This window comes from Myotis daubentonii, chromosome 4 (genome assembly GCF_963259705.1).
Source record: "Myotis daubentonii chromosome 4, mMyoDau2.1, whole genome shotgun sequence".
Taxonomy (NCBI): Eukaryota; Metazoa; Chordata; class Mammalia; order Chiroptera; family Vespertilionidae; genus Myotis; species Myotis daubentonii.
The window spans coordinates 38,977,103-39,001,577 of NC_081843.1; the positions used below are offsets into that span (position 1 = coordinate 38,977,103).

At 42.9% G+C, this 24,475-nt stretch overlaps 1 protein-coding gene and 1 non-coding gene across 2 annotated transcripts in view; one reads left to right on the forward strand and one right to left on the reverse strand.

Moving 5' to 3' along the window:
* Positions 1-24,475, reverse strand: part of MEGF10 (multiple EGF like domains 10) — a 165,775-nt gene that overhangs the window by 130,966 nt on the left and 10,334 nt on the right. The gene's annotated exons all lie outside the window — the stretch shown is intronic.
* Positions 15,538-15,644, forward strand: LOC132234047 (U6 spliceosomal RNA). Its single transcript, XR_009452860.1, has one exon. It is a non-coding gene; the product is annotated as a U6 spliceosomal RNA (small nuclear RNA).

Genomic DNA, 24,475 nt, shown 5'->3' on the forward strand with positions numbered 1-24,475 from the left:
CACTTCGTAAAACTTTAGTTAATGGCTGTGGCGAAAGAGTTTAAAGATAAATGGACAACCCCAATTTCTGCAGTGCAATGGTGCATTTTTGGTTCTCTGTGGTATCCTTGGTACCTAGAACAGCACCTGGCAGAGAGGAGGGCAAATGAATGAAGGAAGGAATTTAGAAAATAAAAAGTATAGTGAGGATGTGAACTTGAACAAAGAATTTAAGAAAAAACACTCATTTAAAAAAGAAAAAGATTTGGGTCTGGTAAGACTTCTCCAGCAAGATTTAGAATTGGTGAATTGGAAAAATAAAATTCTGTTGAAAAATATATATATTTCAAAAATATATTTCAAGTATTTTCAAGAATAATAATTTTCATGTATCATAAGGCAGTTGTGCATTCCTTATGTACTTTAAAATACTTCTCTGTGTGTGTGTGTTTTTTTTCAGAAGTTCTCAGGATGACTTTCACTTGTTAGTTTGAAATAGGGCATAGTTTTACAACTTTCATGGGCACTGCAGTAATTATCTCTTATTCTCAGCCACTTATGCTTGATTTGCTTATTGGAAGTGTTTTGTTTTGTTTTAAATTTATTTTCCATTATTTTTCAGGCTGACGTGAATCTCCCAGTGGAAAAAATTGTTGCAACAATTGTCATCTTTCACCTCATGTATTTATAAGTGTTGTATATCCTAGGATGATTTTACAATTTTTTTTAAAAAAAAACATATCATTTGGCATTTTTATCTGCTTTCCAAAGTACTTTTAAGTTCATTTCAGCCAATGATGCCAACTGTACCTACTTATTATGGTCCCATCATTTTAAATTGTTTATCACTTTTATATTTTAGCAAAACCATCTATCAGGAATGAGGAAATGGTCAATTTTTGGTTGGATATTCCTAAAAAAGTCAAGTTTTTTACATTTTTTGTGACATTAGAATATGAAACAAAAAACTGAGAAATATATACCCCTGTCATTTATGATTAACTTAATTTTATTCCTCAGTCTAACTATTGCAATAGCAGCTAAGTCCTTTAGTTTAACTTCTTGTGGAAAACATAAATAGGTTTTGCTGATAGTACATTTTTTTTAATTGAATTTATTAGGGTAACATTGGTTAATCAAAATATATAGGTTTCAGGTGTACAATTCTAATACATCATCTATATATTGCATTGTGGTGTGTTCACCACCTCAAGTCAAGTCTCCTTCCATCACTACTTATCCCCCCTATACCTGAAATGAAGAAATACACTAGAAGGAATAAACAGTAGGTTAGATGAAGCCAAGTATTGAATCAGCAATTTGGAAGACAAGGTAGCAGAAAATACCCAATCAGAGTACCAAAAAAAAAAAAAAAAAAAAAGTTACAGGGCCTTCTAGAAGAAGAAGAAAGGTGGGAGGGTGGAGGAGAGGGAGGAGGAGGAGGATGCAGAGACAAGAAGAAAAAATAGAGAAATATAGTTATCCTAGATAATAAAAGGGTAATATGCAAATTGAGCCTAACAGCGGAATGCCTGGTTGCTATGATGCTTCCACAGGGGGAGTGATGCTCAGCCAGAAGCCGGCTTATGGCTGGCCAGCACAGCAGCGGTGGCAGGAGCCTCTCCCGCTTCCACACAAGTGCTAAGGCTCTCTGACTAATGGCTTAGGCCCACTCCCCACGGGGCCTAAGCCATTAGTCGGACACTCCCCGAGGGCTCCCCACTGCCAGAGGGATGTCTGACTGACAGCTTAGGCCCGATGCCCTGGGGGATCGGGCCTAAGCTGTCAGTCAGACATCCCCTGAGGGGTCCCAGACTGTGAGAGGGTGCAGGTCTGGCTGAGGGACCCCACTGAGTGTATGAATTTTCATGCACCAGGCCTCTAGTCTATATAAATAAAAGGCTAAGCAACCAACCAGTCGATATGACACACACTGACCACCAGGGGGTAGATGCTCAATGCAGGAGCTGCCAAGTGACAGCAACTTTGCCCTCTCACACACAGGGACCCTTCAGGGGATATTGGACTGCTGATTTCAGCCTGATCCCCACAGGCCAGCCTGAGGGACCCCACCTGCTGGAAGGACCCTGCTCACTCTGCAGATGCCCCTCGAGCCCCAGCACCACCCCAGGTGCAGCCAGCTGGGAAGGGACCACGGGGAGTTGGCTCCACGGTGAGTCCAGCCCGTCTTGCGCAGTCCCACCTTGCCAGCCACCTTCTGATTAATTTCTTTTCAATGAGCATGAATCCATGCACTGGGCCTCTAGTAAAGAATAAAATGGCAATCAATATGTACCTATCAATAATCACTTTAGCCCTAGCCAGTTTGGCTCAGTGGATAGAGCGTCGGCCTGCAGACTCAAGGTTCCCAGGTTTGATTCTGGTCAAGGGCATGTACCTTGGTTGCGGGCACATCCCCAGTAGGGAGTGTACAGGAGGCAGCTGATCGATGTTTCTCTCTCATCGATGTTTCTAACTCTCTATCCCTCTCCCTTCCTCTCTGTAAAAAATCAATAAAATATACTTTTAAAAAAATAATCACTTTAAATGTAAATGATTTAAATGCTCCAATCAAAAGACATATAAGTACTGTCTACAAGAGACCCACCTCAAAATGCAAGATACAGACTAAAAGTAAAGGATGAAAAAAGATATTTCATGCAAATGGGAAGAAAAAAGAGCTGGAGTAGCAATACTTATATCAGACAAGGGAGACTTTAAAACAAAAGGCTATAATAAAAGACAAATAATGACACTACATGTACTGATGGAAACTTGGGTTGCTTCTAAATCTTGGCTATTATATACTAGAGGCCCAGTGCACAAAAATTTGTGCACTGGGGGGGGGGGGATCCTTCAGCCCGGCCTGTGCCCTCTCGCAGTCTGGGACCCCTCGGGAGATAAAGACCTGCTGGCTTAGGCCTGCTGCCGGGTGGCAGAGGGCAGGCCTAATCCCTAGATGCAGCCCCTGGTCGGGATCAGAGCAGGGCCGATTGGGGGGTTGGGGCACTGCCCCCTGTCATGCACAGAGCAGGGCGGATTGGGAGGTTGTGGCACCACCCTCTGTCACGCACAGAGCAGGGCCAATCAGGGGGTTGGGGAGCTCCCCCCTGTCACGCACAGAGCAGGGTCCATCAGGGGGTTGGGGAGCTCCCACCTGTCACACACAGAGCAGGGCCCATCAGGGGATTGGGGAGCTCCCCCCGTCACTCACAGAGTAGGGCCGATAGGGGAGTTGGGGCACCGCCCCCTGTCACACACAGAGCAGGGCCAATCAGGGGGTTGGGGCACCGCCCTCTATCACCCACAGAGCAGGGCCGACCAAGGGGTTGGGGCGCCACCACTGTCACACTCAGAGCAGGGCCGATGGGGAGGTTATGGCTCTACCCCATCACACACAGAGCAGGGCCCATGGGGGGGGGGGGTTGGGGCACTGCACCCCATCACACACAGAGCAGGGCCCATGGGGTGGGGGGGTTGGGGCGCCGCACCCTGTCACACACAGAGCCGCACAGAGCAGGGCCGATAAGGGGGTTGGGGCGCCTTCCCCTGTCAGGAACAGAGCATGGCCGATAGGGAGGTTGTGGCCCCGCCCCCTGTCACACACAGAGCCGCAGGGCAATCAGGGGGTTTGGGCACTGCCCCCTGTCACACTGATCCTGGTGCCTGGAGGCCTCGCGGCTACGCTGATCCCAGTGCTGGGAGGCATATTATCCTTCTACTATAAAGAATAGAGGCCTGGTTCATGGGTGGGGGCTGGCTGGTTTGCCCTAAAGAGTGTCTTGGATCAGGGTGGGGGTCCCCACTGGGGTGCCTGGCCAGCCTGGGTGAGGGGATGATGGCTGTTTGCAGCTGGTCACACACCCTTCAGGGTGGGGGTCCCCACTGGGGTGCCTGGCCAGTCTGGGTGAGGGGCTGAGGACTGTTTTCAGGCTGGGACTGAAGCTCCCAACTGCTCCTTTTTTTCTTTTTCTTTTTTTATTCTGGGCCAGCTTTATCTCTGGCTCCAGCTCTGAGGCCTCTGCTGATGAAAGAAGGTATCTGGTTTGTTTAGGTTCTATAATCGAAACAATGTAGAACTCCAGCTCTGAGATCCCAGCTCACTGAAAGCTGGTTTCTGGGGTTTTGTTTAGCTTCTATATTTGTTACAATGTTTCTTAAACTGCAGGCTCAGAGGCCAGCAAGACAGGCGGGGAACGTTGGAGTCCTCCGTCACTGAAGCAAGCAAGCCTCATGTTAGTTTCAAGCTGCCTGGCTGCCGGCCACCATCTTGGCTGGCAGTTAATTTGCGTATCTCGCTGATTAGCCAATGGGAAGGGTAGCGGTCGTACGCCAATTACCATGTTTCTCTTTTATTAGATAGGATAACTAGAGGCCCAGTGCACGAAATTTGTGCATGGGTAGAGACCCTAGACCTGGCTGGTGATCAGGGCTGATCAGGGCCTTCGACTGTCGGCCAGAGCCTCTCTTCCCCAGCAGCTGGCTGCTGGCCCCCGGCTGGGGCCTTCCTTCTTTCTGCACCACCCCGTGGTCAGTGCATGTCATAGCAAGCAATCGAGGTCCCCGTCTCCCGGTCAAACTCCTGAGGGGACACTTTGCATATTAGCCTTTTATATATATAGATGCTACAATGAACACAGGGGTGCATATATTTTTTCAAATTAGTGTTTCTGGTTTGTTCAGATATATTCCCATAAGTGGAAATCCCTGGGTCATAAGGCAATTCCATGTTTAACTTTTTGAGGCAACATCATACTGTTTTCCACAGTGGCTGCACCAGTCTGCATTCCCACAAACATTGTAAGAAGGTTCCTTTTTCTCCAGACCCTTGTTTGTTGACTTACGGATGGTAACCATTCTGACAGTTGTGAGGTGATATCTCATTGTGGTTTTAATTTTCATTTTCTGATGTTGAGCATATTTTCATATGTCTATTGACCATCTGTATCTCCTCTTTGGGGAAGTGTCTATTCAGGCCCTTTGCCTGTTTTTTAATTGGATTGTTTGTTGTTTTTATGGTGTTGAGTTGTATATATTCTTTATAAATTTGGGGTATTAAGCCCTTATCAGATGTATCATTGGTGAATATGTTCTCCCATTCAGTGGGTACAGTTACACAATGGAATACTACTTGGCATAAAAAAAGAAGGAAATCTTACTTTCTGTGACAGCATGGATGGACCTGGAGAGTATTATGCTAAATGAAATAATCCAGTCAGTAAAAGATAAGTACCATATGATTTCACTTATATGTGGAATCTAATAAATAAAATAAACAAACAAACAAAATAGAAACAGATTCACAGATACAGAGAGCAGACTGTCAGCTGTCAGAGGGGAGGGGAGTTGGGCAGCTGGGTAAAATAGGTGAAGAGATTAAGAAAAAAAACTCATAGACACAGACAACAGTATGGTGATTACCAGAGGGAAAGGGAATGGGAGGAGGTAGAAAAGAGGGAAGGGGAGCCCTAACTGGTTTGGCTCAGTGGATGGAGCATCGGCCTGCGGACTGAAGGGTCCCAGGTTCGATTCCAGTCAAGGGCATGTACCTTGGTTGTGGGCATATCCCCAGTGGGGGCTGTGTAGGAGGCAGCTAATTGATGTTTCTCTCTCATCGATGTTTCTAATTCTCTATCCCTCTTCCCTCCTCTCTGTAAAAAACAATAAAATATATTAAAAAAACAAAAAAAGAGGGAAGGGGAGATAAATAATGATGGAAATATACTTGACTTTGGGTGGTGAAAACACAATGCAATATACAAATGATGTACCTTGAAACCTAAATAATTTATTAACCAATGTCACTCCAATAAATTCAATAAAAATTTAAAAAGGAGAAGATAACATATAAACAAACAAAGAGAATCAAATGTTACTTCCTTTTAGAAGAGCTCTCAGGCCAGTCTTGACATCCTTCTTTGCTCCCATAATCCTTGGAAATCCTGGGAGTAGATGATGTGGATTTTGTCAGAGTAGTTACACACACTATTTTATTCACCATTTTCTTACTCATCTCTCCACTAAGTAGTGAACTCCTTAATGTCAAAACAGTACACTATTCTTCTCTACACGTTCTTGCCACATATGGAGCACTTAACTTCTTGACCACTGATTGACTGAATGAATGAATGAATGAATGACCCATAGGAAAAATAAAGCTCAGATTATATAAATCAGTTGTTCTGGATCTTGAAATATTTTTCCCAATATAAAAGGAAAGAAAGGTCACAATTGTCCCAGTTAATTTCTAAACTATACAACTGTAAAGGAAAATCCCAGAGTTGCAACAAAATGATTGCAATACTAATGGTTATAAGTAGAGGAAAACAATGAAAGTTTTGCCATAAAATTATTGTTTTAATTAGAGAAAAAAATGTATGTTGTTTCTGAAGAGAATCTATGGATACTTTCAAGGACTTAATGAATAGTTATTCTGTAATTTCATTTAAAAGCCTAAGGCTTTCTTTTCATTGGCATTCCTTTATTCTCAGTAAGTAGCCCTGCTTCAGCATGGGACAGGATCCTTTGACCTGGTATTTGTCTCAGCTGTGGGCAAAGTGAGGTGACCAGGAGCATACATTTGGGAGCTGCAAAGGGAGGGTCCAAGATGGGCTGGGAATCAGGCAACAGAAGTCACAAAGGAAGATACAGGAACCAGGAGCAAAAGAGAAATGGAACCAAATTCTCAAGAGCTGTGCTAAGAACTCTTTGGAAGAATAGTGTCCTCGTGGTTGAAAGCACAATTCCTATGGCCTGCCAGTGCGGGCTGGCAAAGAGACGCAACTCAGCAAACCTCACCAGAAAAACAATTCTGGAAAAACCCCAAAATGAACCCTCAATAATTAGCAGTTTATCACAGTCCACAGCAACTGAAGAACTGCCCTGCTTCAACATGTCCATGAAGTGTAATATAAATACAGTTTACAAAAGGGAAAGATAATATTATAAAGTGATTTAAAATATATTCTTGAAATATCATCAGAAAGAAAAAGAAAGGGATTCAGATATAGTTTAAGGTTTAATTTTTGAGAAGTAACTAAGTTCTTTGGTGGTCTTCGATGAAGGTCACATTGTAAATACAAGTAAAAGAATAACTGTCATGGACCCTTAATGTACATTACCCAAATGTGGCAAGAAAAAGAAAAGCACAGGTGGGCATAAATGCACTAAGTACAATGTTAAGAATAAATAAATGAATAAATAAACTGTAACATTATTATCAAAATAATTACAGGTTTCATGGTGAATATAACCTTTATTTTTAAGCAGATTTTGATAATTCTTTATGGCAATTTGAACCAAAGAAGCTAAAGGAATTTGAACTAAAGCCATGAGTCCTGGATTCTGCATGGTCACCGGCTTTGCAATTTATGACATTATCTTTAATCTCTTCTCTTCTTCCATTCTTTTTCTTTTAAAATGTCATTTCCCTTTTTCCTTTAGTATAAATTCTCTTCCTTTTTAATTTCAAAATCTCTAATAGCTATAGCTTCACATTATCATAAATACTGGAAACTACTGGTAACAGAAACCATTCAAGATTAAGTTGACCCCATCACATTGAACACATTAGTGTCCTTCTTAGGAAGAAGCAATTCCTATAAGCTATATTACTGTCACTTGTTCAAGGTTTTTAACTTTCTAATCATTTAATTTAAAAAAGGAAAATAAAATCTAATGAATTTAAACTATGCATAAAGACTATCTTAATAGAAGAATCTACGGAGGATGGAAATAGTTTCCTACATGAATTTTATTTTTTCTGCCTTGCTAATTTGATAGTGTTTATGATTCACTCCTATGAATCCAGGTCAACAGATAAGCCTCAGTAATTGTTTAAAATTTTAATCATTACATAAGCTTCCTGTCAACTTATTTCTCTCTCTGCAACAATGTATTTTCTGAATGGGAACACATCATATCTAGGACATAAGTAAATATATTCTTTAGTCTGTTCACTAAAAACTGCACAGAAATCTCTGATGTAACCAACTTTTCACATCCTTCATGTGATGCATATATGTTACCTTGGGCTACTGGTCATCTTTTGACATAACTAATCACACTTCCTCAACTAGACTCCCTGAAAGCAGAGACCATGTCTTTGTCTTGTCTTACACTCCACTCCTCCCTAATTTCTACCTCTCTCCCATCTGGGAGAATATAATAGATACTCAATAAATGGTCAACTGAGTTAGATAAAAACTTGGGGCTATGGAGCACACAACATTCACATCATCTTTAAGGCTGGAGGGCAGTCAGGAAATTATATCCTGTGAGTCACAGACAGTTGATATGAGTCCAGAGACTTGAAATGAGAGGCTAATAACCGAGAACAGGATCCATACCTGGGGAAAACAATGAATCAGTGGGACCCTGAGTAACTTGGAGAAAGGATCCCTGACGTGGTCTTTTCCTCCAGGAGGTGGCACGTTAGCCCAGAGCCACTCTTGGTTGGCCAAGTTGCCATTTCATCTAATAAAGGCATTGTCATGAATTTATAGAAATATTCCCCCAACAATGAAATTGGAACTAAAACATAAACTGTATTATTCCAGAAGATCTTTGTTATTATTAAGGAAAATATAAAAAACCAAAAACTAATCTGAATCTTATTTAAAGGAAAAGATTGCTCTTCTCCTAACTGAATAGTCCTGAAAACAGTGTCTTTGCTTGAACTGTCACAGTTCTTTCCCACTGTACCTAGGATGTCTCACTTTTTGATGTATGCTGTCTATAGAGATTGTTTCTTAAAAAACATTTTAATGTGGTAAAATCTGAGTGTTCACATGCCTACTTACATCTTTGGCAAGAAATATGATTGATATCAATGACATAAAATGTCTTAAATGTATAAAGGGGGTAAAAAATGAATTACAAATGTTAGGTATTGGATAGCAAACAAATATGGAGGACCATTAATGGTACGGCTTTACATGATGTATGTGTGTATACAACTGTTAAATACAGCATATTCCTTGTCAGGGCTAACCAGAAGAGCAGGTCAAGTTTATGCTTTACTAATTAAAGAATTGAATAAATTAAATCTTGATTATGCTTTATGAAATATCTGCTTCACTAGCTCCAAGTAAGATAGCTTAACTTAAGAATCTAGTCACCTACAATTCTCTTGGAATATCCTGAAAAACCTAAATTATGCATTTAGGAGTCAAGGAAATAAACCAATAATTTTATAAAGTGGGATCCAAGGCCTTTTCAACATGTCTGTCCCAATCTCTATGCCTATGGCCATACTGGATTAGAAACAAACAAAAAATCATCTCTATGATATACATGCAGATTCACAATCTACACTATCCAATAGTATAGCAACATAGAGACATGTCAGAAATGGGCTCTTGGCTCTTTTCCAAGTACATGGTCACGGAGAACCAGCTCTGAGCCATCAGGAAGAGCTCCGAGGGAAGTTTGAGCCATGTTCTCTTACGATGGAGGACATGTATTTCCTCTACCTGCCCCAAGTCATTAAATTCTCAGATTCATTTTCTTTAAAGATGAGCCAGACTCATGTTCATCATTAGAAAAAAGAAAGAAGGAAAAACACGCTTAATGAAGACATTTGCCTAAGAAGCTGCCACAATCAAAGACAGGCCTTTTCAGATGTAATTAAATTTTTTTCCACGAAAATTTATCAGATTAAAATATGGTAATTGACCATGGTTTCAGGCTATCTGAAACCTTAGCAAGATTGAAAGCAGAAGTTAATTTCTTGCTCTAAACAGTATAATTTGAACCAAAGAGAATTAGGGAGCATTTTCTAGTCTCCCAAGCACGTAAAAGCTAAAACTGTTTATTTATATCCAAGGGACCTAAAGAAACCTGATTGGACCCCAGGAGTCTGCATATGCTTTGTATTGGAGTGAAAATGGCAGCCCAGAAAAAACAGAACTGTCCACCCCCAAACTGATCCAACCTTTCCCTGGCAGCGCCCTGGGCTGCTGTGGCCCTAGGAAGAGAGCCCTTGCAGAGATGGCATTTTTGAGGACATCGGTGTGCCCAATTCAAACATCAGCGTGATTGGGGGTTTAATGAGGCACTTTGTTATTCCCTGCAATAAAAACGAAAAAATAGAGACAGAGTTCTTCAGGCTTAATTACCACATCTGTTATTAGGCACTTTACCATGATTGACTGGAGTGTATGTCGGACACGGTGCCAAAAAAAGCCTCCCCATAAAAGCAGTTTCCTGCTCGCTGCCTGAATGGCATTGGTCTCTGTTACAACTAGGATTTCCATGGCAAACAAGCAAAGCTTGGCTCGCACAATCCCCCGTGCCAGCTGAAGGCACTTTTTCCTGGTGCCAGTTAAGCTGGGAGCAGGGCCTGGGCCGCTTGCTCTGCCTTTTGTGTCTCTCTCCCGCTAGGGCTCCACCACGCTTCCCTGCAGCCCATGATAAAGGGAACAGGTGAGAGGAAGGAGCAAGGTGAGCCTAAGAGGGGCTGAGCTGTGGCCTGTGGTGATGCCTACTTGCAGACATTAAAATTAGGAGGAGTTAAGATGTGATGCTGCAAAGGAAAAACATTTCCTAGCTCCTAAGGTCTCTATGGCTTTCAAATGGGTAGCTAATATGCAACCCCGAAGCCAGTTTCTCAGGACACCTAGTTCCTTGGATGTCTTGGGCTCTCTGAACCAAATTGGACTTTAGGCATTTAGTGTCTCATTCTGTGACATACATACTGGAGAAACTTATTGCCATTGTTCCTTGTCCCCAGTAAAGCTGCTCATGGATTCCTGCAAGTCTGGGTATGCAGGCAAGTGGGGAATCTACTAACTAAACTGCAGCTCATTTGAAGAGGATTGCCTTCATAAAGTAGGCCATCATTCGACTTTTCTAAAGTGAAAAATACAGACACCCACAGCTCTCCATACCCCTAAGTCAAGTTACTGTGCAGGCTATTGCATGGGGACAATTGTTGACACAGAAAACCACTCTTCAGATTAGATGTACAAGGACAGCCGCAGCAAGCAACCTCATATCTTGAATACACACCAGGTAGGGAAACACACAAATACTCACCTAACCCTGGTTGTTTAAACAATAGCCCAATGCTACAGAAATTGTGTCAGATGGTTGTAATGTAAGTAATGAGAAAAGACTGTAAAACATGAATACCTGAATACATTCTCCTGGAACAATCACGGATAAAGAACAATGTCCTGAAGCATTCTCTCTCTGTGCATTATTTGCCCTTTGAGGATGGGGTTGTATACATTTACTAGAGGCCTGGTGCACGAAATTTATGCACAGGTCTCCTCAGCCCAGCCTGCACCCTCTTGCAATCTGGGACCCCTTGGACATCCCTCTCGCAATCCGGGACCCCTTGGACATCCCTCTCACAATCCAGGACAGCTGGCTCCTAACCACTTGCCTGCCTGCCTGATTGTCCCTAACCACTCTGCTTGCCTTCCTAATCACCCTTAACCACTCTGCCTGCCTGCCTGATTGCCCCTAACTGCTTGCCTGCCTGCTGGATCACCCCTAACTGCCTCTGCCTCGGCCCCTGCCACCATGGCTTCATCCGGAAGGACGTCTGGAATGACGTCTGGAAGGTCTTTCGACTGTGTGGTCTAATTAGCATATCATGCTTTTATTATTATAGATGATGTACTACTCCGTTGCTTTCTTGTATCAGGCAATGTCCATGGTGTTTAGATGTGTGGCTGCTATTAGTGGTGTTTTGTGTACAGAATATAATCCAGAAATAATGAGTCAAGTATGAGAAATTGGCAAGCAAGAAAAGGATTTCCTAAGCTATTAAAAAGTTTTAACCAGCATTATAAAAATAAAAATAAAAATATTTGGTGTTTCCTAAAAAAGAATGAACATTTATAAAGGCCATTGTCTATGCGCTTGGAGAAGTGTACATGGAACACCTTTTCTGTTCTTGGGATGGACTTTCAGTTTACTAGAGGTTCGCCATAGGGCCAACCCTCTCTTCAACAGTCTGTCCAGCTTCAGGGAAAAGGGGCCTTTAGGAAACAGATCTCAGCCTTCGCAGACAAATGATGGTCTGGTGTGGAATCTGTCATACACTTCCTGCAAGTCGTGATTGCTAGAGGGCCCTCTCACATTCATTCCTCAGACTTCTAAAATCTGGCCTTTCTCCTCAGCCCCTATGATATAAATGATTGAGGCTCTTTTCAAACTAAGTCATTCCCTCACGCTCTCTTTTTCATTATCCACAAAAGAGCCTTTGTGATCCCTTGAGGACAGAAGGAAGATGAAATTAACAGGGCACAGCAGAAAGTGAAATTAACCATTTCTGAACTTATATAAAGGCCACTCTCCAAATAAGTAAAAAAGAGCCGTTTCAGAGCCCAATGTCTTCAAAAATAAATTTCCACTAGTAATGGTTTTGTGGTATTACAGAGAAAGGAGCTATGTGTGAAATATCTAAGAGCAATTTGGCAATGATTTCTTAGATATGACACCAAAAGCACAAGCAACAAAAGAAAAAAACAGATATGCTGGGCTTCCTAAAAATTAAAATTTTTGTGTATCAAAGGACATTAACAACAGAGTGAAAAGGCAACCCACACAATGGGAGAATATATTTTCAAATTATATATCTGATGAGGGATCAAAATCCAGACTTACAAAAACAAAAAAACAAACAAAACAAACAAACAAACCATACAACTCAACAACAATAAAACAAACAACCTAATTTAAAAATGGGCAAAGAACTTCAATTGATATCTCTTGAAAGAAAATATACCAACGGCCAATATGTGCAGGAAAAGATTTTCAACATCACTAATCATTAGGAAAATGCAAATCAAAACCACAATGAGATACCCCTGCACATCCATTAAGATGGCTACTATTAAAACACAAAACAAACAAAAAGCAGAAAATAAATGTTGGTGAGGTTGTGGAGAAGCTGGAACCCTGTGTATTGTTGGGAATGCAAAATGCTACTACTATGAAAAACAGTATAACCGTTCCTCAAAAAATTAAACAGGGAATCACCCGCCCTAGCTGATTTGGCTCAGTTGATAGAGTGTCAGCCTGCCGACTGAAGGGTCCCGAGTTTGATTCTGATCAAGGGCACATGCCCCAGTTGTGGGTTTGATCCCCAGTAGAGGGCATGCAGGAGGCAGCCGATCAATGATTCTCATCATTGATGTTTCTGTCTCTCTCTCCCTCTCCCTTCTTCTCTGAAATCAATAAAAATATATTTAAAAATAAATAAGTAAATAAACAGGGAATCACCATATGATGCAGCAATTCCACTTCTGGGTGTATACTCTAACAGAATGAAAGCAGGGACTCCAACAGATTTGTACACAGATGTTTATAACAGCATTTCACAATACCCCTAAAGTGGAAATACTACAAATGTCCATTAATAAATGATTAAACAAAATATGGTATCTATATATATAAAAGGCTAATATGCGAAGTGTCCATCCAACTGGTTGCTATGATGTGCACTGACCACCAGGGGGCAGCCCTCAACACAGGAGCTGCCATGATGCGCATTGGCCATTTACAGAGAAACGGCACCGCGGACCTGGTGCCCACAAAGCAACACTCGGCTTCCTCCAAGTGGGACACAGGCCCTGCCACTACCCCAGAGTGACACCCCACCAAATCACAGCCAACATTGCCAAGACCTCATGGCGCAAAATGCAGCCCATAGCCCAGCCCAACCCAGAAACAGTGGCTGTAGGCGCCAGGTAATGACATCAGGTAGCAACACCCAGCTTCTTCTCCCTAGCAACTAGCCTCCTTGGAGTTTCTCCAGCCCAGGAACATGACTTGCTTTATAGCCAGATGGAAAAATTTTACACTTTAACCAAATATCTGTGAAGTGTTTTCCTGTGCCTCATCTCATTTGACCCTCACAAAAGTCCTGGAGTAGGTAGATAGGAGACTCGGTAGAATCCTATTTTCTTTCATTAGCTGGAAAATGGAAACTTAGAAATTTGACCCGACTGAAAAGAAGTAAGAAATGGTGGACCTTGAAAATGACCTCAGGTTTTCTTACTGCACAGAATGTAGTCAAACACTGCTGCAGTTAAATATTTTATCCTTTGTTCTCCCTGCGTGATCTACAATAATAATCTGCTTCGTGTTAATATTACACTGTTGCTGAAAATTGCCTGAAAGAGAAGTTGGGGTGCTTCACTGGGCTGGAAAAAGTTTAGCTAAATCAGAAAGCAGGTCTAATTAAGCAAGTTTATTCTATATCTATCAAAGGCTAAATTGACTCGCACATGCACGATACATATAAAGTTCTCATTAGCACCAATCACATGTGTGTGTTTCGATCTGTCATTGTCGATCGTGAATTTGGTTGACACTTCTATTATAGAGAAAGGGAGAATAGCAATATTAAAATATTTCTTCTAGTTAATTTCCTTTCAATTTACACAAATTCATGCACTGGGCCACTAGTATAAAATATTAATCAGCCTTAAAAAGGAAGGAAATTCTGACACATGCTACAACATGGATCAACCTTAAAGACATTAATCTAAGTGAAATAAGCCAGTCATAGAAGGCCTCTTGTATACTAGAGGCCTGGTGCACGATCCCTAGCTGGCAATCGGGGCCGATTGGGGCAGGCCAGCCGGAAGGAGGGACTGCGGGAGGTTGGCTGTGGGAGCGCACTGACCACCAGGGGGCAGCTCCTGCACTGAGTATCTGCCCCCTGATGGTCAGTGCAAGTCATAGCTACTGGACGGTCATCCGGTCTTAACGGTCGCTTAGACTTTTATATATAGACTAGGGGCCCGGTGCACGAAATTCGTGCACTGGGTGTGTATGTGGGGGGGGAGTGTCCCTCAGCCCAGCCTGCCCCCTCTCACATACTGGGAGCCCTCATGCGTTGACCCCAGCCCAGGCCTGACGCCTCTGACAGAGGCATCAGGCCTGGGCTGGGGGCAGAACTAGTGATGGGGGGAAATGAGGGTCCCCTGCTGGGCGGGAGAGTGGGATGGGGGCGAGTTGCCCTGCCGGCCCGCGTGATCGGGTCCCGGGCGACCACCGGCACTCACGCCTCAGCCGCCCCGCCAGCTCGCGTCCGGGTTTGCCGGCTGGATTGGGTCCCGGGCGACCGCTGGCACTCACGCCCCCTACCCGCTCTCATGGGTTGGCGGCGTGAGTGCGGGCAGACGCCGCAGCCTCCTTGCTGGCCCGCGTCTAGGTCTACCGGCGGGATCAGGTCTCGGGCGACTGCTGGCACTCACACCCCCAACCCGCTCTCTGATGGCGCTGTACCATCCTGCCTGCAAAATGCAAATTAGCCGCCATCTTTTTTGGCGGTTAACTGCCATCTTAGTTGGCAGTTAATTTGCATATCTCACTGATTAGCCAATGAAAAAGGTATCGGTCGTACGCCAATTACCATTTTTCTCTTTTATTAGTATAGGATTATACATACATACCCTCTGAGTTAGCTCAAGTAGAGAAATTCATAGAGGCAGAAAGTGGGGGGATGGTTGTCTGAGGCTGGGTCCAAAAGAAGTGGGGAGTTGCTGTTTAATCGGTACAGAGTTTCAGTTTGGGGAGATTAAAAAGTTCTGGAGAGTGCTCGCTTCGGCAGCACATAAACTAAAATTGGAACGATACAGAGAAGATTAGCATGGCCCCTGCGCAAGGATGACATGCAAATTCGTGAAGCGTTCCATATTTTTTTAGAAAAAAAAAAAGTTCTGGAAATGGCTGGTTGTGATGGTTGCACAACAATATAATCATACTTAATGCCACAGAACTGCACATTTAAAAATGGTTACCATGGTTAATTTTACGTTACGTATATTTTACCACAATAAAAAACAAATATCTAGAAGTAAGCCAAGTTCTAAGGAGTAACAGATATCTGCCCAAGATGTAGGGACTTCTGTTTGCATCTTTTTATTACCCATCTGCATGGTTAAAACAAGCATTCACACATTCTTCCAGGAATCACACCTGGATTTGTAATCTAGTTGCTAGAACTTGAGGGTGGAAGGAAGCAAATGCCAGCAAATGTAATGGCAGTGTGCTCCTGTGTCCGGGCAGCCCCAACCCGGCCTCCTCGGTGGGGCAGTGGGCCAGAATGTCATCTCTCTCGGCTCTCCTAGAGGCTGTAAAGCCAGTGATGGTTTCTCCAGAACCCAGACACAGAAACCAAAATAGAGCAACTTAACTGTCTCTCAGCAAATGGAAACCAAAGGGCATCCAACCCTTTGAAGCCATGATGCACCTCAGAACGCAGCTCTCCACCACCATGGGCCTGCATTCAAAATTCCGACTTGATTGTTTAACTTGGAATGAATGGACTTAGCGATCAGAACTTTTGTGTGCTCCTTACTTTCTCAGAGAAGTTCTAAGGAATTTGAGGATTTAGATGGACTTCCTCAATTTCAATTTTAAATTCCTCAAGTTGGATTTTCTGGGTCTTGACGTAGCTTTGTTTAAGACAGCGGTTCTCAGCCTGTGGATCGCGACCCCTTTGGGGGGTCAAACGACCTTTTCACAGGGGTCACCTAAGACCATCGGAAAACACATATATAATTACATATTGTTTTTGTGATTAATCACTATGCTTTAATTATGTTCAATTTGTAACAATGAAATTGGGGGTCACCACAACGTGAGGAACTCTACTAAAGGGTTGAGGCATTAGGAAGGTTGAGAACCACTGGTTTAGGAATTTTATTCTCCCCCAGCCCCTCTAATTGCTAATGAAGTTAAGATAACATAAAACAATGGTTTTTTTGTATAGAATGCAGACCTCAATCCCTTCTGGCAGGTATGCCCACAGACCAGTTGTTATTTAAATACCTATAAGGAGAAAAAAGATTAAAATATCAAGTCACAATGCACTTCCCAACAAAGCAGGCCACAGCTGGACCAGCGCTCGGAGCAACTGCTCCACGAGGAGACAGCAAGGCTGTTGTCCTGCAGGGTCTGCTCGGGTCACCGCATGCGGTGTGGATTAGAGAGTCCTGCTTCTGTTACCCAGGCAGGACGGGGCCTTCCACACCACACTCCTGAACTGGGCTCTGTGACGGCACGTGACACTCTTCAAGGTCTCTTGAAGTGTAGAAGGAGATCTCAGACTTCACAAAAAATTAAAAAGCTAACGATTTTCTTTCTTTTAAAAAATATTTTGTAAGTTTAAAAAAGAGAGAGAGGGGGAACAACTCATTTTTACATATTGTCCCAAAGGTCTGTCCTAATGGGGTGGAAGGAAATGCATCCATCATGGACAGAAAAAAAGGCTTGGGTCTGGTCTGAAGTTAGCTGCATGGGAGACTCAGCTAGAGTCCTGCTTTAAGAGGAAAGAGTCGCAGCAAGGCCCTGCCCTATCCTTGAGCCAGCTCCGAGGAACAGCCCCCAGGAAAACAGCTGTCCCCACAGCGAGGAGCAGGGAGGCGAGCTGTCTATGTCTCAGTTGTGCTCCTTCCATTTGGTGTCTGGCTCCATGGCCGTGCCAGACAACAGCTCAGGCAAAGTGGGGGCACTGCCCTCACCTACCCCACTGTCACCCACCCACTCAGCTGCACCCTACACCCTAGACACGGGCCAGAGGCTTCCTAGTTAAGTTCATGGGGTTGGAAAGGGCCTTGTGTCCTCTTTGTCTCATAAATAAGGAAATATGCACAAAAGAGTCTTTTGGGGGTTTTTAAGGTGCCTAAGATCAAACTGTGGCAGAAGCAGATCTCGAGACAAGAACTTTTGGCTCCAGAAAGAACTTTTGGCTCCAGAAGCAGTAATCTTTCTACTATTCTGGGCTGCCTAACAGAGCTCTGGGGAGAAAAGTACGCTCCCTCACTCTAGCTAGAACAGTGATTTTCAACTAGTATGCTGCAAGAGTTTTTGAAACATGCAATACCTGACTATTTAGTAAGGGGCACTGGCCACTTTTCCCTTAGATTGTCAAATTAAAAAAAAAAATGACAAGCCCAGCTGGCATGGCTCAGTGGATGAGCATCGACCAGGAGGTCGCGGTTTGATGCCCAGTCAAGGCACATGTACAGGTTGCGGGATCGATTCCCAGTGTGGGGCATGCAGGAGGCAGCCGACCAATGATTCTCTCTCATCATTGATGTTTCTATCTCTCTCTCCCTCTCTCTCTTCCACTCTGAAATAAATAAAAGTATATTAAAAAAATAAAGCCCCAGCCGGCTTGGCTCAGTGGATAGAGCATTGGCTTGCGGACTGAAGGGTCCCAGGTTCGATTCCGGCCAAGGGCACATGCTTGGGTTGCGGGCTCAATCCCAGTGTGGGGTGTGCAGGAGACAGCCAATCAATGATTCTCTCTCATCATTGATGTTTCTATCTCTCTCCTTCTCCCCTCCTCTCTGAAATCAATAAAGAAATATATTTAAAAAATAAAAATATGTCTATAAAAAATGACAACAGTCAACACAACAATAGCCATCAGCTGTGAATGAATCAAAATTTTTCCTTTTTTTTCAGATCGGCAAAAAATACATTTTTTGGTATGCTGCAGAATTTTAGAAATTAGTTTATGTGTGCCATGAAATGAAAAAGGTTGAAAATCACTGCTCCTGAAGCATTTATTGGTTTCACACAAAATAATAATAATTACTATTAATAATAATAATGGATTAATGATGCTGGCCTTGAGATTTACATCACTGTTAATGCTTTTCATTGGCATCAGGATTAGAAAACAAAAAATTACTTCAAATCAGTGCAGTTCTAAAAGTGGGCAGCTAGCTACCCTCAGGGAGTAATGCTGAAACTTCAAATGTGGGTGATCCTACCATCCCCTCAATTCACATAAAATACATTTAAGGTAAACCTTGTTCAAAGTCAGTGAAGTGGAACTCCCTACAAATCCATCTCTCCTTAAGTAAGTTGGCTTCATCTGGATTTCTTTCCTCTCCCATGGGTTCCCCATTGGGCCTTCAACAATGATTCTGAGGCCTGATACGGACCACCTGCAAGCATCTTCCCTTTCCCTAGCTGCTCAGCTGCCAAGAACCACTGGGCCAAAAAGAATGGGTAGGCGGCCAGTGCACACAGCTTTGTCTTTAAGGGCACAAGGTCCCGAGCCAGGCAGAGGCCCGGTCACCTCGTCGCATCTCAGGGAGTTCACCATGGAAGAAACTGCACTGTGCTCCCCAATGTACACTGAAGGGGGTCTGCTCTGCCTGGGGTTTGACTTGTGATCAGTTCAACTCCCTGGACAGAGATTGGGAAGCTGCTTTTGTTCTTAAAACGGTGACAAAGCTCACCTGGCTTCCTCAGCCCTTTTTTTTACCCACTGACACCTTGTTCTGAAAATCGGCCTGCCGTCCCTCTCAGCAGTGGAGCCTGACACCTTCACCATCACAGACAGCACAGAGGACACACCAGCCACTAGCCCATGAAAGCATTGTGGTCTCCCTTACGTGCCCGCGAGTGAATACCGTGCCACTGGGTCCTTTGTTACATGGCCTGGTTTTCACAAATAGCACAACCTGGACAAGAAATGAAAATGCTCTTCCAAATTCTCTGGCTAGACAGCAGTTTCCTTAGGTCAAGCTGTAAGAAATCCTTCTTAGAGAGAGGCCATCAGTGTCCCTGTCTGCCACACCTGAACGCAGGACAAGTTCAGAAAGACCAGCGTTTCGTCCTTAGGGAGAGAGCTACACATAAGCACATGAAATTCTAAAGCAAACTTAAGGGACCACTTTCAGGTCTCTGGACTTCATAACAATACAATATCTTCAACCAAGAACAATTACTCTGCGAGGTGAAAACTGGACCTGCAGGGGTAGCTTAGGGGATATATAAAAATTTAACTCTAGAGCAGTGATGGGCTGCGGGAGGCCCTCTGGAGGTCCCGGTGGCTGCACAAACAAAGCTACCAAGTATCATTTGCATACCGCCTTGAAAGAAAGGCAAGGAGTCTTTTTCCAGCCCTGGTTTGGCGGAGCGCCACATCATAAGCTTTTCTGTTTTTGTGTTTGAGTGTCGGAAGAAGAGTGCCTTTGCTCCAAGCTGGTCTTCACCAAAATAAAAGTAGGCCGATCTGGCCAGCTATCCTGAGGACCCTCCTGTACCTGAACCTTGGGCTGTGCACAGGCACAGTCTTCACTCTTTAGAAGGAGCCTTCTCATTACCAGGAAACACTCGCCTTTCCTGGCCTAGGTCACAGTCTGCTGATGTGAGCTCCATTACATCCCACCCCTTCGCACCACTTTGATTCTGCAGCATCCAAAGAAAGAAGAACTAGAAGGTCATGTCCCAAACCTGAAAGGCCCAAGTCTACATTGTCCAGCCTCTTCCTTCACCTCATGTCCTCTGACAACGGTTCTCACTTGCTACTGACTGTGGCCCTGCTCATTGGCACTTCCCCTAGGGCAGCGGTTCTCAACCTATGGGTTGCGACCCCTTTGGGGGTCGAATGACCCTTTCACTCGGAAAACATATATAATTACATATTGTTTTTGTGATTAATCACTATGCTTTAATTATGTTCAATTTGTAACAATGAAATTGGGGGTCACCACAATATGAGGAACTGTATTAAAGGGTCACGGCATTAGGAAGGTTGAGAACCACTGCCCTAGAGGAAAGATCGTGTCTTGGGGAGGTTTTCATCAAGCAATAATGCTACCCTGGCCTCATTGATATATGGAGGAAGACAAGGTCAAAGATTGCCCATTTAAGGAAGGATTAGAATTGTGGGTCAGGTTCACTTTTACATGTTATTCTCATGTCCCCATAGTTCTGAATAATCCAAAATCAGTCAGGTCCACAGATATTTAAGTTTCTATTTCACTTTTTTAAAAGAGAGGGGGAAAGGTCTACGTGTCTTGGTCTGCCCACGCTGCTATAACCAAATGCCTCAGGCTAGGTGACTTCAATGACAAAAATTTATTTCTCACAGTTCTGGAGGCTGGGGAACCCAAGGGCTGGGCAATTCAGTTACTGGTGAGAGCTCTCTTCCCAACTTGCAGCTGGTCCCCTCTATCCACATCCTACATGATGGAAGGAGAGCTCTGATGTCTCTTCTCTTCTAATAAGGGAACCAGCCCTACTGGCGTCAGGGTCCCACCCTTCTGACTCCATTTAACCTTCATTACCCTTCACAGGCCCTATCTCCAAATACGGTCACTTGGGGGGTAGGGCTTCAACATAGAATGGAGGGTAGAAGCAGGGGGGACAGACACAATTCAGTCCATAGCACTATGCTGGACCATTTGGGGACAGAAAGGTAAATAATATAGATCCTATGTGCTCAAGGACCTTACTTTCTAGAGTCAATTTATTCTAGAAGTAGAAAGGTCCTCAACGTTTATGTAGTCTCTTCCCACAAGCTCCAAGGATTCCTTCTAGATACACGTCAAGAATGTACCCCCGGATGAGGTGGTTGGCTCTTCCACCCTAATTCACAGAAATGGACACAGAGGCACCGAGAGTGAAGATGGCCTGTGGCACCTGTGATGAGCTAGCATACAGACATTAACTTCAAACGGTGACTGTGTCTCCGGAGGGAGACTAGATGTGCTAAGGTCTGTGCCATCAACCACATTATTCACCACGGGACTCCTAATACGGGCAGTACTGCTCAGATGAAAGCTTAAAGACTTCTTGATTCAGCATCTAGAAGAAGCATTATCTGGAAGCTTTTGCCCAGCCAATATCAGGACTGTAGTTTATTAGAGAGAGAAACTGCTGTTTTCCTGAATTATGAACAGTTTGTATGCCAAAAAAATCAACAAGTTCAATATACAAAACAGTATGACATATTAAAGAGAGCATACACCTAAGATGCAACACACCAGAATTCTGCAATAGCCTTACTGAATTAAAACAGAAGTGACCTAGACAAATCCTTGAGTAGAAATTAATCAGATACAAACAAATAAATAAAACTTACTGAACATTTACCATGTCACATAGTGTTCTAAGTCCTTGTCAGTTAGTATCACAATTACTTCCCATATCCACTCTATTAGAGAGCTACCATTAGTATCCCCACATAATTGATAAAGAAAATGAAGTCTAGAGTAACTGGCCAAGGTCATACATCGAGTAATCAATGGAGAAAACCAAGATTCAAATTCAGAGTCTGGTTCTAGAAACCACACTAAATCACTACAGTCTAGCACACCTGTGCTTCACTTTTCAACCACATTTTTCCACTGGACAAAGCAGCCAATGTTCGAAATGTGTATCAGAATGCGAATACAAGAGGGCAGGGACCTTGTTTATCTTAGGTGCTGCCCTGCCCCTTGCATAGAAAATCACATGGAACAGAATAGGCACTGAATAAATATTTGTTGAATAAATAAATAACAGATTATATTTTAGATTTAGTAAAATTACTGCAATAGTCTTCTTATATTGTCTTCCCATTATTATTTCATTTTCTACTCCTGTCATCAATGATAATCCTTTGCTAACCACTGCTTGGTGAATTTAAGCAGCTTTCAAAAATTTTCCAACTTGGCTTCAGCCTACACTTCCAACCTTATTTCTTAATATTCCTTATACAAACATTCCACTCTGACCATCTCTGCCTGCTCCTGCCCGTGCCCACCCTTACCAGCGCCACGTGCATTCTACTCACTGGGGAACTCTTTCCCGCTCTTCTCTAATTACAGGAAGTTCACTTATCTTTTCAAGTCCCATTTCTTCTAAGAAGTCTTCTCACCAAACCCACAGTGATCACACCTTGTTATGAGATGGATTCACCTGAAATCTATCACCTGCTTCCTCATCCTTTCCCGTCTTCACAAACACACCAGCAATGTGCCGAGGGCAGGGTTCATGCCTTCTCATTTTTGGTGTTCTCTCTAACATGCAATAAAGACTTGGCTCATAGCAGACACACAGTGAACACAGATCAACTGGCTGATGCAGTCTTATCTAAATGCAAAACCCCTTTTTTAAATAAAGATTTTTGAAAGTTGAAGTAAAATTCACGTAACATAAAATTCATTGTTTTACCCACATTGTGCAACCATTACCACTATTCAGCGGTTCTCAACCTGTGGGTCGCGACACCTTTGGCGGTCAAACGACCCTTTCACAGGGGTCGCCTAAGACCATCCTGCATATCAGATAGTTACATTATGATTCATAACAGTAACAACATTACAGTTATGAAGTAGCAACGAAAATAATTTTATGGTTGGGTCACAACATGCGGAACTGTATTTAAAGGGCCAGAAGGTTGAGAACCACTGCACTATATAGTTCCAGAACATTTTCAGCACCCCTAAAGGAAGCCCCAAACCCATGACACAGTCACTCCTCATTCCCCCTCAACTCAGTCCCTTGCAACCACTACCTTCTGTCTCTGTGGATTTGCCTACAGTGGATATTTCACATAAATGGAGTCACACAATATGTGGCATTTTGTGTCTGGCTTCTTTCATTTAGCATTAAGCTTTCAAGTTTCATACATGTCATAGTATGTATCATATGTCATTCCTCTTTATGGGTGAAAAATATTCCATTGTATGATATATGACACTTTGTGTATCCAGTCTCCAGTCATCAGTTGGTGGACATTTGGGTTGTTTTCACATTTGGGTTACTGTGAATAATGCTGCTATGAACTTCTGTGTACAAGTTTTTGTTTGAACACTTTTCCTTCAGTTGACATCTTACTAAGGAAGAATAAATTTGTTAACTAGAAGCCTCATCCTTATCCTACAGTTGAGAAAAATAACTTTTAACAATAAAATACTACCTTCATTAAAAAAACATTCATTCCCATGAGTAATTTTAACTGTGGTTGTTTTTTTTATTACAGAATATTTTAAATTCTTTATAGCTTATATTTTGTATCAGAGACTACACTTTCTAACTTTTGTATTTAATTATAGGATCTTAAGCACTAGAATGATTCTTTCATAAAAAGCATGAGCAGGACTTATTCTTAAACATGTTAATATTCTTCACTATTTTAACATTATTTGCTGTTATAATGATAACGAATATTTATGAGTGCTTACTATGTGCTTACCACTATGCTAAATGCAACACTCTTTGAAGTATATACTGTTATCATTTCACAGGTGATGAAAAGAGGCTTTAGAACTAAGGTAGCTTCCTAAAGGTCATGAAGCTTTAAGGGGTAGAGATGGGTCCCGACCCAGGTTGGCCCATTTCATACAGTAAATAACAAGACCAGGCAGGAGTAGACTCAGACCAACAAAATCATATTATATCAGCTCACTATTTTAATCACATTTTTTCATGTGAATCAATGCCCAAAGGAAGTATCCAGAATGGATACTCAGACTTCAGACAGATGTGCTATAACCATTTCAAAGCCAAGTTTCCTGACTTCTCCTTCAGGAGAAAAACAAAACAAAACAAAACAAAACAAAATTCCTATTTTCTCTGTTTGAGTCTACTGGCTCCAAACAGCAAGCTACGACGTTCTGTAGTACCATGGCCCACACTGATGATGACCAATGTCCTGCAAATAGAAAAGGGACCACAAGCCAGTCTCATGCCAGAAGCATTGTTTTGCTTATACGACTGTCCCACTTTCACAGGTACT